Source organism: Mauremys reevesii, linkage group 4, assembly GCF_016161935.1.
Source record: "Mauremys reevesii isolate NIE-2019 linkage group 4, ASM1616193v1, whole genome shotgun sequence".
NCBI classification, from domain to species: domain Eukaryota; kingdom Metazoa; phylum Chordata; order Testudines; family Geoemydidae; genus Mauremys; species Mauremys reevesii.
In genome coordinates, this window is record NC_052626.1 from 98,729,152 (window position 1) to 98,741,766 (window position 12,615).

At 44.7% G+C, this 12,615-nt stretch overlaps 1 protein-coding gene across 1 annotated transcript in view; it reads right to left on the reverse strand.

Moving 5' to 3' along the window:
- ZNF143 (zinc finger protein 143) overlaps positions 1–12,601 on the reverse strand; it is a 78,510-nt gene extending 65,909 nt beyond the window's left edge. Inside the window, exon 1 of the mRNA XM_039537197.1 lies at positions 12,466–12,601. The gene's annotated coding sequence lies outside the window, so the exon portion shown is untranslated. The remainder of the gene's footprint in view (positions 1–12,465) is intronic.
- Between the last annotated feature and the right edge of the window lie 14 nt (positions 12,602–12,615).

Consider the following 12,615-nt stretch of genomic DNA (forward strand, 5'->3'; position numbering starts at 1 on the left):
CTTAATAATGTTCTTTTAACATAGCTCTGTGTGTGTAATTTGCTAGGTTTCTAAAAAGCAAGTTAGAAAAAAAACCAAAAACCCCAGAAATTTCATCATGTGGCATCATACTGACCCCCACAATTCATGAGCAGGGCTGGAATCTTCAGATTCTCCACACAGACCTCTGCTACTCAAGCCAGCTGATAACAGTAGTAGATTATCATTCTCTGTGTGGACCAACACTAGAGACAGATGAAATGTACAGTTTCCCAGTGGGTTTCACAGATATTTGCTGACAGCCGAGAAATGGGGAGACTGAGGAATCTTAGGTACCATTCCACACTCTGGAGGAAAGTGTGTTCTAGTGGACACGGGCTCATTTCCCGCAATCTTCAGACTTTCTGCCCAGTCCCCTCCAGCCCACCCCAGTCCTGTTTTTTCCCCACTCTTGGCTCCCTGTCCCGGTCACAGACTCCCTGTCTAGCCACTCCCACTCTTCAGGCTTCTCATCCCAGTCTCCTTGCCCAGCCAATCCTAGTCTCCCCCTCTGGGTTCTCTGTCTGAGTCCTCATCTTCCCTCACAACTCTCAGTCCCAATCGCCAGCTACCAGCTCTTTGCCTGAACTGTCTCTTCCCCACCCCAATGGCTCCTAACTAGTCTCCCTCACTCGGTTCCTCATCCAACCTCATTCACCTCATCCCCTCCTTGTATCAGTTCTCCCCACCACACACACCCCAGGTCCTTGTCAGATCTGTCTCTCTTCTCCCCCTCACTGGTTCCTCCTCCAACCAGTCCCAGTCTCCTCTCCTTACCCCAGCTCCTCATCCAATCTCAGTGTTGTCCCCATCATGCCATCAGATATCCATTTCCCCCCATCCATTTACTCTCACTGGCACCCAGTCCTAGTCTTCCCTGATCCAGTGCCCTGCTCAACTCCAGCCCAGAGCCTGTGAGAGAAGCCATTACAGAGAAAGCCTTTCTCCGACTCTATAGCTTTGGGCTAACGCACACTTAGTCACTGTCATTGCTATGAATGTGCAGTCCAGTCACACGTAGCCGTGAGGGAATGGAGCATGCTCAGATGCTCTGTGAGGGTGACACATAGGCAGTCTAGTCAGTTCTAGAAGCTAAGAGGCTTGAACATGCACAATGAGAACAAAATCTTCAGAGATTTTTGTTGTTAAACTCTAGCGAGTCTCTACTGAGTCTTTGAGCTGAATTTTCCAAAGGCTTATAACTTAGCCAAATTTGAGCTTATTTTTACAGCAAAAGACATGTTCCTCACCCAAAGGCAACCCCTTCCAAATTTCAAGCCCCTGCTATACTGCACGCTCCTTGATCATTTTAAAGAAAAGTCCTCACAAAATTTTTTATAGGGGCAAAACAATGTATTTTTCCCTTCTTTCGTTCTTGGAAACAGTTGACCCATTTTGTCTGAAATTTTCCCAAAAAATTCAGCCTGAAACACCTTACATGGAAAATGCTGGTTAAAGTTTGGCTAAGCAACTGAAAACACGATCTTATAATACAATGTGTCTGGAAACCTTAACAAGAGGCAGTAAAACCAGCCTATAATGATTTGGAGGCAGAACTGGCCAATGAATGAGTAAAGTCCGCTGCTGGCACTGTGGGGGGTTCAGTGTAGAAAACCTACAGAGAAATGTAAAATCCAAGTGGACTTTAAACACTGGCAACTGATGGCAGACAAAATTTACCTTCCATAAATGTAGAGCAATGAACATTTTATTAAAAAAAAAAAAAAAGCTTTGAACTTGCATTAAGTTGGAGGAAAGAATTATTGGATTTATCATGAATAATGCAGAGTGCAGCAGCAGTCAAATAAGATGCCTATGTAACATGCTTATGTACTCAAACAAGCAGCAGAATATTTTGGGTTCTTTTCCTTTAGTTGGAGAAGGGATGAAATGTTTAAATCAGATGGTTCTATGGGAGCTGGAAGCAGCAGCTGGCATTAGGAGTGTCAGCTGAGCACTGGGCAGCAGAGATCAAGAGTAGCAGCTGGAATTTAGGCAGTTGGGAGCAGGGGCAGCTCTGGCTTTTTTGCCGCCCCAACACGGCAGGCAGGCTGCCTTCGGCGGCTTGCCTGCGGGAGGTCCGCTGGTCCCATGACTTTGGTGTACCCACTGCCAAATTGCCGCCGAATCCACGGGACCAGCAGACCTCCTGCAGGCAAGCCACCAAAGGCTGCCTGACTGCCGCCCTCGCAGGGACTGGTAGGGCGCCCCTCGTGGCTTGCCGCCCCAGGCACGCGCTTGGAGCGCTGGTGCCTGGAGCCGCCACTGGTTGGGAGCAACCGTGTTAGTTAGAAAATGGACATTAGGGAATGGGAGTGGCAATTGGGTTATGAGCACCTAGGAAATCAGCAGCTAGGAATGTGGCTGGAGGGAGGTAGGCAGTTGAGAACTGGACAAATGGGAATGACAGCTGGCAAAGAGGCAGTTGGGAATGGGAAGGTCAGTTGAGAAATGGGAAGCTGGAATTTGGCATCTACCGTTGCCATAGGGAGGTTAGACAAAGATAATTGAAAAAAGGGTAATGACAATAGCAGGATCCCCACACAGAGAGGGGAAACAAGGCAGTCACTGAGGAGAAGCTAACAAGTAAAATTTGTAATAACAGCAATGTCGGGGAAGGAAAAGTGAGCTGATGAGAGAGCAAGAGGAAACTAAAAGACCAAAGAAAAACTGAGGGTAGAGGGGGTAAAAAGCCTGAGAAAATCAACCTGGAAAGGTAGGTTAGCTGCTAGTTATTCTCTGTCCTTGTAAATGGTATTGTGAAGGGTCTGGAATAATAAATATTAATTTTATTTATAACACCTGTGGTGCCGTACAATAATTTAATATATTTTAAAAAAATCTTATGAAAAACAGGACTATAAAACTACAACCAGAATGATAAAAGACACATAGCCCTATAACACAGAACAGAAATAAAGAAACGATACCGGCTTTCATCGATGAGGCTTGTGAAACTGAGAGCCTATGATTGACAAAATTGCAGATCACTGTAAGGGTTCACTGCATGTATTTTAGAACACTGAGACAACAGATCCTCTAAAGTATTCAGATTCCTATCTTGCCTAAATACTTTTGAGGAGTTGTCCCTGTCAAAAATATTTAGGCTTTGTCTAGACTAGCATGTTCAGTCATGTTGTAACACTTCTATACAGCTTCTCACCCAATTGCAAACACTAAAGCAGACACTTAACAAATGTTTATTCCAGGGCACAACTCATTTTGTGAAGTGTCTATATTAGCATTTACAGTTACTATGATTAACATGTTGGTTACAAGTTAATTGGCAATTAACATGCATTAGTGATGGCCTTTTGCCACTCATTTATGATTTTATTATAAGTATGAGCGAGGGTGGCGAGTTTGCATGTTGTTGATTTGTGCAGGTAGCAAGTAATATGTGTATGCTGCAGCGAGGGGCTGTGTGTGGTGGTTGCACTGATTTGTGTCTGGGTAGTAGTGCTGGGGGATTCTGTGTTGATTTGTGTGGGTGGAGAATGAGTGATACGTGCTGCAGTGAGAGGCTGGGTGTTTTGGGGATTATTGTGTATGCTGTTTGTGTTGTGCTTTGAGGTTTGTGCTGGCAGTACGTGGAGTGGCAGTTTGACCAAGGAATCCACCACAGGCGCAGTCTCCCTGATGCAACCTGGTGCATGCAAATTAGCTGCAGAGTAAGGATAGTGATTGGCTGAATTACTTCTGCTATTACAATAGTCTAGAACTCTTGGCATGACATAGGTAGCTGAAAACCACACAGGTGTAACACGTAAAATTAAAATGACTAAGAATTTAAAAATTGGATGGTGACAGACTGTCAGTCTTTAACCCTATGTTCACCCCTTTTTCAAGACTATGATAAATTTTGTACAAACTCTGCCTTGCAAGGTATCACTTGAAAATTCTGAATCTGCTAATCATTATTGTCCTGGTAAAATATGTGGCAACATAGTATGCAAAGTTAAAAGATTCTACTGTATGATGTTACTAAGGGTTTGTCTACACTAGCACTTTACAGTGCTGTAACTTTCTCACTCAGGGGTGTGAAAAAACACCCACATGAGCGCTGCAAGTTTCAGCGCTGTACCGTGGCAGTAGGGTGACCAGATGCACCGATATTATAGGGACAGTCCTGATTCTGGGGTCTTTTTCTTATATAGGCTCCTATTACCCCCATCCCCATCCCGATTTTTCACATTTGCTGTCTCGTCACCGTACGTAGCGGTGTAGGCAGTACTATAGCTCTGGTAGCCACACTCCCAGCACTGGTAGCTATTCCGCTCACACAGGTGGTTTTTTCAGTAACATTACCTCACAGCCACATTAAAGCGCTGCCACCAGGGCTCGTGAAGATGTGCCCTAAGACATATTTCAAATCTGTGGAAGCAACCACAAACTAGTTCCTCAAAGACAAAAAATCCTCAGCCAGGTGTCAACAAAATCCAACCATCACCTTGTTAAGTGGCCATTCTTTGGCAGGGAAAGGGGTGAATGAGAAATTTACATCTTGGCAAAGAAACAGCAGGAGGTTCCCATCCCCCCAGACTTTCTGTCTCCTGAACCCCAGCTGGAGATGATTCTCAAAGAGGAGGAAAGTATAAGAATGGAGAACCGAGACCTCAAGTTATTCCACCCTTTCTCTCTACCCATGGCAGTCACAACACCTGAGGAACAAAGAAACAGCTTTGGACTGAGGGAGGGATCCTGTCTGAAAGGAATTCAGCCAGTGAAGCTGCTGAAGCATGTAGTGAGAGAGACCTTTTGCTCTGAATTTACTTAAGCTTGTTAAATTGGGTATTAGTTGTGTTTTACCTTTTATTTCTTTGTAATCAAATTCTGACTTTTAGGCCTCATTATTTGTAATCACTTAAAAATCTATCTTTCTGTAGTTAATAAACTTGTTTTATCATTTTATCTAAACAGTGTGATTGGACTGAAGTGTTTGGGAAACTCTATTTGAGATAACAGGATTTGTACACTTTTTCTATTAATAAAATAACAGACTTTATATGAGCTTGTGTTATCCAGGAGAGGGTTAGGCAGTACAAGATTCACATTTCTGGGGGAAAGTTTGGGACTGGGAATTTGCAGGTGTTGCTCTGCAGTGTAATTCAAGAGTGGCTGGCCATAGCACTCATACAGTATAACTGGAAGTAATTTACATGGTGGAGGCTGTGCATGAGCAAACCAGGAGCAGTTGCTCTCACAATGAACCAATGTAAAAGGCACCCCAGGCTGGAGAATTGAGGAGATATAGCTGTTCAACAGTCTAGATTGTACCCTTAGTAATGTCACACAGACAGCAAAACCCAGTTATGTTTTAATTTGGTGATATTCTGAATAAAAGGAGCCCTCAAACAGGCTTGTAGCAGTTTCCATTGCTTCACACTGACACTACAGACATAAAATAGGCTTCAGAGTGACACACAAAAGTGTTAATCCTGAAATCGTACTATACAGATCATAAAACTCCAGACCTTAATGCAGAAGGTCAGGACTGACAATTGCTTGGAGAACTCAATGACACCTAAGAGTCTAGAATAGAGGCTGCCTGAACACAAGTTATAAATTATACATAATATGTCAAAACAGTATTATAGTTAGCCACTGAAAAATTAAGAAATGCTAGAATTAAGGTTGTCTGTGCAATTTTATTTGAGTTCCCTCGTCTATGTATATATTATGATAGCCTTGGCTAACACTGCATAGAAAGTCTGTGGCGGAACAAGAAACAGAATCCAGCTCTCAAAGATCCCAATCTAGTGCTCTGAACACAAGAAAATATTCCTTCTCTTCTTGCAACTCTTTGCCTCATTAGATGTCTAACCTGTACACTAAATGTGGCATGGGTCCTGTGAAACAGACAGAATATGATTATGTAAAGACTATATAGCACATATACACAGTGAAGATAAAATAAGTTTGCGCACACATCCTTAATTCTGGTAGTTCCTCATTTCTGAGTCCTTGACTTTGCAACCTTAACTTTCTTTCAACAATTTGTATACGTAATTTCCTAGGGTTTTATAAAGCAAACCGAGAAGAAACAGAAGTTATCACATGGAATCAGACTGATCCTTTGCATGGATCATTAATAGGATTGTAATGCATAATTTTCAAATCCACAAACCTCCACCAGTTGAGCTAAAGGAGAAACTGGTAGCAGTACTTGGCTGTTAACCTCTATGTAGACCAGCAGTTAGAGGGAGGGGAGACATGCATTTTGAAAAGTATCTTACACAACTATTTGCTAGACAGCAAAGGAATGTTGGGAATCAAGAATCATGGGTTTCTATTTCTGGCTCTGGAGGTCACTATGGTTTCAGACAATACTGCCATGCATATAGGTATGGTACATTCATTCTGAAAGTCAGTGTAGCTAAGTGGATGAGAGTTGGCTCTCCCATGTCAGAGACTCTGGCCAAATTCTAGATCACATTTTGGCCTCTGTATGGCACTTCAGCTTTTTTGCACAAGAAGCTGAGGCTTGTTAGTTCTTCTCTGGGGTAATACAATGCTGCTAGTTTTGAGATTCCCCTGCAAATAAGATATAAGTACAAGACCAAGGTTATCATTGCCATAGGCGGCTGCACCTTTAACTTCAGTGTAGTTACACCCAGGGGTGAGCTGGAGCCGGTTCGCACGAACCGGTTGTTAAATTTAAAAGCGGTTTTAGAACCCCTTGTTAACTGGCTTCCCTGCAAGGGAAGCTTTGATGGGCTCTGGCCAGGAAGCCTGTAATTCCTCCTCCCGGCCGCCGGGGGGGCGCTGTGCTGTGCTGCGGGAGCCATGTTGGCTGCCTCCTGGCCCTGTTGCTGCTGCTGCTCCTTGGACCTCTGGCCACAGGGGTCCTGCTGCTGCCTGGTGAGTCCCCGGCTGCGTCCTGCTGCTTGGGCTGCTCCCAGCCGCTCTCCCCGTGTGAGTACCACCCCCCCCCCACGCCTTCCCTGCCCGCAGCCACCCCCTGCCCACAGCCGCCCGCAGCCGCCCCCTGCCCGCAGCCAGCCCCTGCCCGCAGCCAGCCCCTTCCCGCAGCCAGCCCTTGCCCACCCCCTGCCCGCAGCCACCCACAGCCAGCCCCTGCCCACAGCCAGCCCGTCTGCATCACCTGCCCACAGCCAGCCCCTGTTGCAGCCAGCCCATGTCACACTCCATGCCTCCACCTAGCCCTGCCTGCAGCCAGCCCCACATCCACTGGTGCCTTGCAGTTCTCAGGGCAGTAACCCTACACACCTGTTTCAATGAGGGGGGGGGGCAGGGAGCAGCTGGGACCCACACGTGCACACCCTAGGATGACCAGACAGCAAGTGTGAAAAATCGGGATGGGGTGAGGGGTAATAGGAGCCTATATAAGAAAAAGACCCAAAAATTGAGACTCTCTCTATAAAATTGGGACATCTGGTCACCCTAGCCCACCCCAAAGGAGTGGCGGGGACCCACACATGTGAAACAGAGCTCATTTCTAGTTCAGCCCCATCTTTTTAAAAAAGAACTTTAGGTAGGGTTAACATACATCTGTATTTTCCTGGACATGTCAGGCTTTTCAGTTCTTAAAAATACCTCCCAGGAAAATACGGACGTATGGTAAACCTATTGGTACAAAAAATACATGCTGTGGCACATCCCTTAAATCAGAACTTTTTATAGGGAACCGGTTGTTAAGATTTTAGCAGCTCATCACTGGTTACACCTGCTTATGAGAGCAGTGATAATGACTCATAACCCTTTGTGCTTTCTTACCATGCTAGCAGTCATACTTTTTCTCCCAAACACAAGTGGAGAAAAATATGGCCATTGTACAATGTTCAGTTTAATGTTTAAATCATCTTTAATAATGAACATATGAGCACTGCCAATCCTTGCATTCTATACAAAAGAATCTTATTAACCAGTTTGGTTACACAACAATTGACATTTTAAAAAAGTTTCATTTTCCCTGATATTATTGTTATAGATTGTAAACTGTATAAGCATGAACCATCTTTCTGTCCTGGGTTTGTAAATCTAGCACTGTGTGGTTCTGATCCATGACTAGGGCTCCTGGGTGCTACAGTAGTACAAATAATAATACATTCTGGTGAAATTTTGCACTGTGATGGTGCCCAGAGTGCCCTTTAGAGTGTGTGACATTTAAAATAGACTGTGGGAAGGTTAGAAAATAATACTGAGAAAGTGCATAAGATTCAGGATGATCCACGTTAAGTTGGCCTACTCAGCACTATTCCTGAATATGTGCACTTAACTTAGCAAAGGATGGTTAAAGACCTAAGTGAAATTATTTTGGTGGTCTTGACACAGTTCAAAATGGATACGCTGTACATCACGAAAAAAAACCATCTCAACTGGCAACCTTGTTAGCAGAAAATTGTACTGTTGGTAACTGAATGAGTAGGACAGCACTGAAGAACCAAAAATGCAGCACGTTCACAAGAGCAGTGCTGTTTAGTCAGTTAGCACAACGACCATATTTGTGCTGGTACTCCACCATTACAGATGCACTGTTTCTGGATAACTATTCCACAGATCCCAAAATAGCTTCCTGAAGCAGCGGCTTCTGGAAGATTTTGAAAGGCTTTCTAAAGTCAGATTTCAAAGACCTCCTGGGGAAACATGTTGAGGTCCCTGGAGGGTGTGGCTTCAAGCATCCTTGACCCCTGTGCTGTAGAGTTAAGAAGGTATAGTAGGCACTTAAGTAGTGGACTGTGGGATAATTAATAGGAAGATCATTTTCACGGTTAAGATAATTATGTCAGAGATCCTATACAAACTGCATTACACTGGTGGATTTGGCATGAGAGACAACCACTTCTTGGTCAGCCCACCTCAAAGCTGGTCTAATTCAAAAGGTGGAGCAAGCATCTGTGCACTACTGGGAATGCATGAGCAAATACAAGATATGTTACAGGCATATTAGGGGTGAATAGCATGACGAATTTCTCCAGCACAGACAAGGCCAACAAGCACAGTGAATCATTCCTTGACTCAGAGAGACCACCTCTAGAGTTAAAAAGCAGAGAGAGATTAGTGGGACGGGGTGGGAAACTTACACTGCCATGGCATGGTGCACCTGTCCTGGGAAGAGGATTGTTTCAGGAGCTGTCAGCTGGCCAATAAATTCACAATTTTTTTTTAAACATCCTCAATCAATAAGTCAGTAGAGAAAATATTGGGAGAAAAGATGTTGAAAATCTTTTATGAAGACCAAAAATAAGGGTGAACAGGTTGCAGCTCCGGTAGTAATTGGCTATGGCATTATTTGCGGGGCATGAAAGTTGTGAATTTGAGGGTTCTTTGTCAGCCCCTACCTGCTCATGCTGAAGCACGCCAGGATGAAACGGTTTTCCCTAGGTCTGGCCTGAATACGGAGAAGCTGAGCTGAAGGAGGAAATGAGAAACTGAATAAGACTGGTACTGGCTTGGTAGAAAGACTGGAACTGGCAGCTAGGGAGAAAAGACTGAAAGTAGCTAGGCAGAGAGATTAGACTGGAAGGGGAGAGACTGGGAGCAAGTGGTAGACTGAGACTAAGTGCCAGCAGGGAGGGGAAGGGACTAGGAGCAGCTGAAGAGAGAGGCTGGGACTGGCTGGACAAGAGAAACTGGGAGCCAATGATAACATTGGGCAAGCCACCCAAAACCAAACTTTTCACAAGTGGTCACTAATTATGTGTTCCTCTTTGTTTGGGTGTCCAGTCTGAAACCCTGGAGTCTGATGTGCAAAAGTGATGAGCACCCACAACTATAAGTCAATAAGGGAATGTCTAGAGTGCAATTAAACATGTGTGGTTGGCGCATACCAGCTGACTCACACTTACAGGGCCCACACTAAGGGTCTGCTTAAGTGCAATGTAGATGTTTGGACTTGGGCTGGAGCGTAGACATACCCAGAGAGCTGTACTTTGTCCAAAGAAAGAGCTATGTAATGCTGAGTACTCTGAAAAATCAGGTCCGAGACATCTCAGTTTGGACACCCAAAATTAGTGAATGCTTTTGACCTTAATCTCTTTGAGCCTCAGTTCATCTAGAAAACAGATATATTACCGCTTTACCTCACCAGGGTATTATGAAAATAAATTAATGTTTATGAAGTATTCAGATTCTACAGATACACACATGCACACTAAATCAAACGTGAGTAGACCCAATGAAACATACAAGATTATTCATGTGATAAAGCCTCAGTTCAGTGAACACTTAAGCATGTGTATTAGTTTATAAACTAAACCAGAATAATAATTCTTTAGCTAGTCTGTTAAAAGTAAAATGTTATTCCACAACTATCAGAAAGGCAATTTATATGGACTGCAATAAACTCTGGGGATAGTGCTCATCAGTAAAATAAACTAAGTAAAACATTAACATTATCTATATGGTATCCTTTAATTAACATGAATTTATAGTATTTCACTGTATCATCTTAAGTAAATAGTTTTATTTTCTTTACTGATTAAGTTGAAAAACTCTGCTTTGAAAATAATACTCATTCTTATTGCTCTAGAAAATGTGAAAGTCTTGGAGGATTAAGCCCTCACAGAATTAAATGATTAAAATGAAATCTAAAAAGCTAAGCCTTTAAAGCATGCTTATTTTATTGTACCTTACAAATTCTAAAAATATATCTTGATAACCAAAGGCTCATTTTATGCAGATACACCAAATGCTTATTCCTGAACGCCAGGAAGACAAACTATTTAAGATAAATAAATTTAACTTTCTATTATGTACCTGAAACAACATGACATGTTATTTCTAGTACAGAAAAAACTCCTCTAATTCAACGGGAAATTTATAACACTGGAACCAAAATTTTGAGAAATATCCTAGAAAAAGTATTTTATTTACAATTTTTAAAAAGAAACCAAATTCCTATAAAAGGAATCATTTGAGAAGTATGTCACACTTCACAAGTTACTAAAGATTTAAAATTTGCATTATCTTAAAATTTAAGCCACAATAGATTTTGAATATATAGAACACTGGTAACTGCTAGGTTTTCTAAAAAAGCCTTAATTTTTACAAGATGACCCATTTTAACAAAATCATAAAGTAGCTTAATTGTGAAAATATATTGTAATCTATTGTATAAGTAATGTTTTTTCTATAGTTAGATCTTCTAACTGTATATGATGCTACAAATTCTAGACAGAAGAAAGTGCTAAGAAAAGAGAAGTAATGCTATTTTAAAAACATAGCTGTATGTTATTTTTATGAGCAGAGAAAGTCTATTTTGGTTTATCTGACACAATGCAGGGACCTCATCTTGTGTTAGTGAAGCAGAATGTATGCTTATGACACTATAAATACTACTGCCAGAAAAGCATTTTCCCCAACAAGGAGCTGCTTCCCAGCTCTCTTCAATGCGGGAAACCCCTTCACGGGGTAGATTCCGTTTAATGCTCTTTTGTAAATCTTTCCCTCTTAAGCATGGAGTAGTGTTTGTGTCATTGACAGATTTAATAACTCCCTCCTTCACTGTCACTGCAGCAAACCTCCTAAAAGTGATTTAAAGCTTCCGAATCGGCTCCAGATGCAAGTCATTTTTAAGAAAGGGCAACTGAAGCAAGCTGGATAAATCTCCGTTACCTGTGGTAGCAATTAACACACCCCCACCCCCAAACACACACCCAATACCTGCAAAATTTTATTTACTGGGGGTAACTTTTGGAAAAGGCCAGGGGACTAGGGAGACTCCATCCCTTAGACACGGCAACACTAAAACAGAAACAAGCGAACAAGGTGTTTGCAATAAGCCCCTTTTGCGTGAACACCACTACCGGGCCTGCGTCGCAATACAAACAAACTCCGAGGCGTGTGCGATGGGCGCCTCCTCTGCCCCCACATCTGCGGCTAGAGGCGGCGCTGGCGGGACGCCTGCCCGCGAGGCAGAAGGGCGCGCAAGTGGAGGCAGCTGCTGCAGCGTGCGCGGGGGAGCCGACACCCGCCCGGACCCAGCGCCGGACAGGGGAGCGACCCCGCTCCCTGAAGGACGCAGCGCGCCAGAGGCGCCTTCCCCCGAGGCGGGGGCCAGGGCAACCCCCCGGGGAGCGGCGACGCTCAGCCCCTGTCCCGCGGAGCGCGGGCGGACCGGGGGCAACCGCTCCGGCCTAGCCACCTCCCCGTGCCCCCGCCGCATGTTTGTCATGGAGCTCGGTAGCGGCGTCCCGAGGCGGCGGCGGCGCCAGCGGGGAGGACGCTGGCGCAGCTGAGGCGGCGGCTGTGGAAAGCAGGATGGGGGAGGGGAGGAAAACGTACAAGGCGGGCGGGCGGCAGAACCGCGGCTTTATTAATGTCACTCGGCGCTGCCCCACTGCCCCCGCTCGCTGGCTGCCCCGCTCCGCTTCCCCGCGCGCGGCCCGGAGGGGCCGGGCCCGGCGGGTCGGCGAGGCGGCCCCAGCCGGAGATGGCGGTGGGTAGAATAAGGCACACTGGGTAAAAACACATTTATATACTAACCTCGCCGAGAAATTTTCCAACAATTCCTCCGTCCGACCACCATGCACCAGGACAGGAAACGGCCGCCTCAACGCCCGCCCGCTCCAGCGCCGCCCAGAGCCGTGCGGGCGGGCCCCGCCACCAGCATTCGCCAAGCCGCCATTGGATAGC